Source organism: Cebus imitator, unplaced genomic scaffold (assembly GCF_001604975.1).
Source record: "Cebus imitator isolate Cc_AM_T3 unplaced genomic scaffold, Cebus_imitator-1.0 Scaffold165, whole genome shotgun sequence".
Taxonomy (NCBI): Eukaryota; Metazoa; Chordata; class Mammalia; order Primates; family Cebidae; genus Cebus; species Cebus imitator.
The window spans coordinates 106,423-113,337 of NW_016107480.1; positions in this window are offsets into that span (position 1 = coordinate 106,423).

The following is a 6,915-nucleotide window of genomic DNA, read 5'->3' on the forward strand; positions in this document are numbered from 1 at the left end:
AGGGGAATTCTCTGTATCTTCCTCTCAGTTTTTTGTGAGCCAAAACTTGTTGTAAAACATAAAGTTTATCAGTTAAAAATTATGATCATGGGCCTAATGATCCCATGATTTAGATTTTGTTTTATTTGGGAATTAGAATTGGTTGTACATATTCTTATTTCTCTTACCTTACATCTACCATCTCATGAATTTTATTTTCAAAATATCAATTATTTTTATAATACTGTAATTTTGAGGCAGTTCCCTGTAAAAAAAAAAAAAAAAAAAAAAAAAAAAAAAAAAAAAAAAAAAAAAAAAAAAAAAAAGAAAGAAAGAAAGAAAGAAAGAAAGAAACCACACTCCATAATAATGCACTAGGAGTATTTTATTTAAAGTTAAATTCATTTGCAGAATACTTCTGAGGCAAAAGAAGGCTCAGGGCTTCATTGATGTTGGCAATTGGTTAACATCAGTGAATCAATTGGCATATTAGTAAACAATCTCCAGTAGTTATATCAATAGAATTTCTATAACAGAAAAATTATGGTAGCAGAGGACTAGATGGACATTTTTGATGAGGAAGCTGGAAAATTTATGATGAAAGCTGGTTAATTTTTTTAAAAAATCTGCTGAAATACATTTGTTTTATTCGTAGCTACTACGCAAATAGATAACTTCCTCAAATTTAAGAGAACTACTAAAAAAAAATTATAGTATTACGGGAGTATGGTGTTTCCTTTTATTTGAGTAAATTTGCAATAAAATATTAACTCCCAAAGAATAGCTTGATATTATTTAAGCCTTAAGCCTGGGACTCTTATAGACCTGATGCTAATTCTGGCTTTAGCTTTTACTGATCATAGTCTGGGAAGGAGATTAACTTCTCTTGAACTCAGCTTTTCAAATTGCAACATGGGAATAATTATAACTTGCTGGGTTTTTTCCTGAGATTTAGGCAAGTTAATGTATGTAAATTACCAGGCAATTGGAGCATAGTTATGGTCAAATTAATTGTGAGTTATTACTGATAAAAGCATATGTTATAATTATAGTGACTCTTGCCCCTTTTCCAATCAAGGGATGGTTCACTTGGTTTTCATTCATATTTTTTTGATTCATGGAAAATCTGGATATTCTAATAAATCTGTCCCTGCCAGAAACAGGGATATACTCCCAGACTCAAAAGTATGTATAAAAAAATTTCAAGAGCACTTAAAAATCTTTATATAATCCCCATAGTTTTAGGACAATCTATTTTAAAGTTTATTCTGAAGGTAGTGTCATAGAAATAGGAACTGTGGGTTTAGGAATGGTGCAGAGTGATTTTTTATTAGAGAACTCAGGAGAGATATGAGAACACACATCAGTAGAACTGTAAGCATGCTGGTGCTGGTTTCTGTGTTATCATGGCCTCCACCTTCCCCGACATTTGGTTCTTGGGGATCTGCCTTCTGTTTCCCAACTTGGCTGATTTTGATTTTTATTCTGTCCAGACTCAGTGTTCCTGACTAATCTACTTAAAACAAAATACATACCGGATCCTGAGGCTTATTGCCTAGTTTCCTTTCCTTTGTAAGACTCCTGGCACAAAAATTAGTGGTCAACATCATCATTCTATTTTCCTTCCCATGGAATCTAATGTGTCTCACTAGAGATTCTTCAACTCCACTAATTCATTCAACTGATGTGATATATTAGAAGCTCAAACAGAGAAATAGATTATAGGAGGTCTATACCTTCTGCCACCAACAACACATTTTATGATTCCATGTAAGGTGACCATGAATCCCTGTAAGCCTCAAAGCTGATGAAGGCAAGAGCTCCCATGCCATGTCTCTTCCATTGGTTTTGTTACGGTAGAGCTTCTTTCTATTTGTTATTTTTTTAAGAGAAGGGATCTCCTCTTGTCTTTCAGACCAAAGTACAGTGGTGCAACCATAGCTTACTGCAACATTGAACTTCTGGGCCTAAGCAGCTAGAATTGCAAGTGTGAGCCACCATACCTGGCCCTGCCTTTTAATTACTCTTTTTTCTTTTCTGGCTGCAATGCAACAAGAAGAGAAAAATGTGTTATTATTTATCCTTAATCCTAAAAATATGCTGTGAAATTTATCCTAAAAATATTTTATTATTTATGCTTTCTCCAGATTGTAATAGCTACTCAGTATTTCATGACCTTGATGCCTTTGAAGAGTACAATGAGTTATTTTTTCAAATATTCATTAATTTTGGTTAGACTCTTGTAATTGGATTAAAGATAAGCATTTTTGTCAAGAATACCAGAAAAAATGGTATTGCATCTCATACGGTTTGGCCATGTCCCCACCAAAATCTCATCTTGAATTGTAATCCTCTTCTCTCTTCTGCTTCCATGTGGAGGTCTTGGCTTCTCCTTCCCCTTCTACCACGATTGTAAGTTCCCTGTGGCCTCCCCAGCCATGTGGTACTGTGAGTAAATTAAACCTCTTCTCTTTATAAATTATCCAGTCTTTGGCAAATTTTTATAGCAGTATGAAAATGGACTGATAAAGTAAATTGGTACCATAGAGAGTGAGGTATTGGATAACACCAAAATGTGGAAGTGGCTTTGGAACAGGGAAACAGACAGAGGTTAGAACAGGTTGGAGGGCTCAGAAGAAGATAGGAGGATGTGGGAAAGTTTAGAATTTCCTGCAGAGTCATCAAATGGTTTTAACCAAAATGCTGTTAGTGATATGGTCATTAAAGTCCAAGCTGGTCTCAAATGGAGATGAGGAACTTATTTGGAACTGGAGCATAGGTCACACTTGCTGTACTTTAGCAAAGAGACTGTGGTACTTTGTCCCTGCCCTAGAGATCTGTTGAACTTAGAACTTCTGAGAAATAATCTGAAATTGGAATTTGTGTTTGAAAGGGAAGCAGAACATAAAGGTTTCAAAAAGGTTTCAACCTGACAATACAGGAGAGAAGAAAAACCAATTTTCTGGGGAAAAATTCAAGCCAGCTACATAAATTTGCGTAAATAATGAGCCAAATTTTAATTGCCAAGAGAATAGGGAAAATGTCTCCAGGGCATGTTGGAGGTCTTTATGACAGCAGCTCCCATTACAGGCCTTGAGGCTTAGGAGGAAAAAATGGTTTTGTGGGCCTAGTACAGGGCGTTGCTGCTTTGTGCAGTATCTGGACTTGGTGCCCTGTATCCCAGCTGTGGCAAAAGGGGCTAATGTAAAGCTTAGGCCTTTGCTTCATAGGATGCAAGCCCAAAGCCTTGGTGGCTTCCACGTGGTGTTGGGCCTGCATGTGAACAGAACTCAAGAGCTGGGGTTTAGGAACATCTACCTAGATTTCAGAATATACATGGAAACACATGGATGCCCAGACAGAAGTTTGCTGCAGGGAGGAGCTGTAATAGAGAATCTCTGCTATGGCAGTATAATAGGGAAATGTATGGTTGGAGCCTCAACACAGAGTCCCCACTGGGGCACTGCCTAGTGGAGCTTTGAGAAGAGGGCCACTTTCCTCTGACCCCAGGATGGCATATCTACCCACAGCTTGCACCTTGTACCTGGAAAAGCCATAGACACTCAGTGCCAACCCAGGAAAGCAACTGGGAGAGAGGCTGTACCCTGCACAGCCACAGGGCAGAGCTGGCTATGACCATGGGAGCCCATCTCTAGTATCAGTATGACCTGGATATAAGACATAGAATCAAATAAGGTTGTTAAGAATCTTTAGGATTTAATGGCTGCCCAGCCAGATTTCTGACTTGCATGAAGCCTGTAGCCTTTTCATTCTGGGTAATTTCTCCCATTTGGAACGGATATATTTACCCAATGCCTGTGCCCCCATTGTATCTTGTAAGTAACTGACTTGTTTTTTATTTTAGAGGATCCTAGGTGGAAGGGACTTGCTTTTTCTCAGATAAGACTTTAGACTTGGATTTTTGGGTTGATGCTAGAATGAGCTATGAATTTGGGGGACTGTTGTAAAGGTATGATTGTGTTTTTAGATGTGAGGATATGAGGTTTGGGAGAGGCTGGGGTGGAACAATATGATTTGGCTGTGTCCCCACCCAATCTCATTTTGAATTGTAGTCCTCAAGATCCCCATGTGCCTAGGGAGAGACTTAGCAGGAGGAGATTGTATCTTGGGAGCAATTTCCCCCTGCTGTTCTTGTGATAGTGAGTTCTCACAAGATCTGATGGTTTTATAAGGGCCACTTCCTCCTTTGCTCCTCATTCTTCTGTTTCCTGCCACCATGTAAAGAAGTTCTTTGCTTCCCCTTCACCTTCTGTCATGATCATAAGTTTCCTGAGGGCTCCCCAGCCATGTGGAACTTTGAGTCAGTTAAACCCCTTTTCTTTATGCATTACCCAGTGTCAGGCAGTTCTTACAGCAGTATGAAAATGAACTGATACAGTGGTCTTCTCACTGCATCATATTGGGGGTACATGATGTTGACATATTTTACTGATGATGTTTATTACTAAATACAATATGGGATAGTGGAACAGTAAAAGTACATTGTGGAAAATCTGGTAGAAATGGAAGGTTCAGAATTTAGTCAATAATATATCAATGTTAATTTATTTTTCTTGATAATGATACTGTGGTTATATAAAAGGTTAACATTAGGTGAAGCAGGTTGAAAGATATAAAGTATCTCCTTTCATTATTTTTGCAACTTTTCTATAAATCTGAAATTATTTCAAAATAAAAAGTTTTTGTAATGCAAAATATGAAAAAAGTATATGGGGAAGATGATATGAGGGCCTGGTAATCTGTTAGTGAATAATAAATTTCCATCTAAACATTGGTTGAAATTGCTCTAAATACATGCTTAGCATACTTTGTAATGTCAATAAATGAAACTTGGCCACATGGAATATAGAAATATAACATTCCATCTATAAAGTTACAATGCTTAAAAATAGTTTGAAGGATAACTGAACATACTCCTTTCCCATCTCTTCCAAAACTATAAGTGAATTACAGTACAGTGTTTTTCAGGTTTGCAAATATATACTCTGAGATTACTTGTTCAGTGTTCAGTGCTATGACAGTTTCAAAATCTACATGGCTATTCTTCATATTAACTAAAATGTAATTTTAAACATTATGCCGTCCTTCCTCAACTCCTCTTACAGATTTCTTCTGTAATACAACTCTGGAGCAATTCAATTACATCTCAAATCAGAAGAGGTTCAAATAAATAATATAAGAGTAAATCACTTTTCTTTAAGGCAGCTGGAGTTTATTAAGTTGAAATATTCCAAAGGCTTTCCTCAGAATGTTTTTAGAAATTTGCATTTGAAAATAACATAGGAAAAAGTGAATATTACTCATTTCAAGAATGTGTTGCTATTGATGTTAAAACAAATGTTAAAAAATAGAAAAAGAATCTTGTTTTATCTTTTGTGGGTTGCTTGTGGCGTTAAAAAAATTTGGTGCTATTACTAAGCTTGTGTTGCTGCTTTTTATATGAACAGTTTGAATCAAAGCAGCTGTTTTTGCTAGGACAATAAGCCAATTTTGCTAGAAATTTTGAGGACATGATTTAAATGGAAAATCCACCCAAGAAGTCGTAGGAGGGTTATCTAGGCTATATAAAATAAGTCTCACAGTACCCACTATCCCCCTGTAGCTTCAATAAATGCCAATTATGGATAGATATCATCAGCATATGTGTATTCAAAATACAGTCTTGTCCGTGTGGGTGACTATGGTTGGAAAGCCTTACATGAAATCTAGGGTTTTGTTTTATTTTTTGCTTGTTTTGTTTTCTCATAGGAATACTTGGTTTTTCTGTTTATCAACCCACACTTCAATCATTTTCCAAGTTTTATAGAGCATATAATCTTGTTATCTGTAGAACTGCTTCTTTATCTATCACTGGCATAGATAGATCCCTCATAATTCATTAATTCCTTCAAAAACATAGACTGCCAATTGTTATTAGAAATTCTCTAGAGGGATTCTTTATAAAATGGAAGATTGTTCGTACCCCTGTGCTGATAATACCTTCCAGTGAGTCTCTAACTTTCAGGAGAAAGCCCCACTCTAATACACAGCTAGTGCTCGACTTACGACCACAACTGGCTCCGACAGACCAGTCGTAACACGATTTGGTCGTAAGGCTATATGTACAATACTGTGAAATGATGTTATAAAAATCTTTAAGTCATATTTTATCATAATTTTCTTTCATTATTGTTATATATCATAATTTTCTTTGTTCTTTTTATGTCAGTTGTATCATCTCTACATCATTTTGTTTCTTATTCTTACCTTCGTCAGGTTTAAGTAAAACACTGCATTACCAGTACAACTGGTTTAACGTTTGCAAAACATACAAAATACAGGTTAAAAAATACCATAGGAAACATTTTCCCAATTGCAAAACGTATCAAAATATATAAACATGTACGAAACATTTTATTGGCCGCTGGTGTTTGGCTGCGGATCATTGATGTCGTCATCTGAGGCAGCAGTTGGGGTTACCAGAGTTGATTTTTTCATAAACATAGTGAGCTTTGTCTGAATTGTTATGTTTCTTTTTTTCTTCATAAATTTCACGATACGGACGAAACACATCGTGCGCCATCCGTTCAATCCTTGCAAATAGTTCGATGTTTGGGTCCATTGCTTCAAAATGTATAAGAAGTTTATTCAGTAAAGATAAACCGTCTGATAATCCCTTAGTGGTGAACTTTCTTTCTGGCTTCTCCTCTTCTTTCTCTGCTTCCCTTCTTTCTTCTTCCGCCACTCTTTCTTCTTCCAGTTTGATTAGCTCTTCATTTGTGAGTTCTCCGGATTCTTTGTCTAGCAACTCTTCGACATCTTCCATTTCACACTCCAAAGACAGGTCTTTAGTGAGTTTTACTATTTTTCCTGAATCGTTTCAAGTTCATGTTCACTGTCAAATCTGTCAAAATCATTAACATAGTGCTTAACACA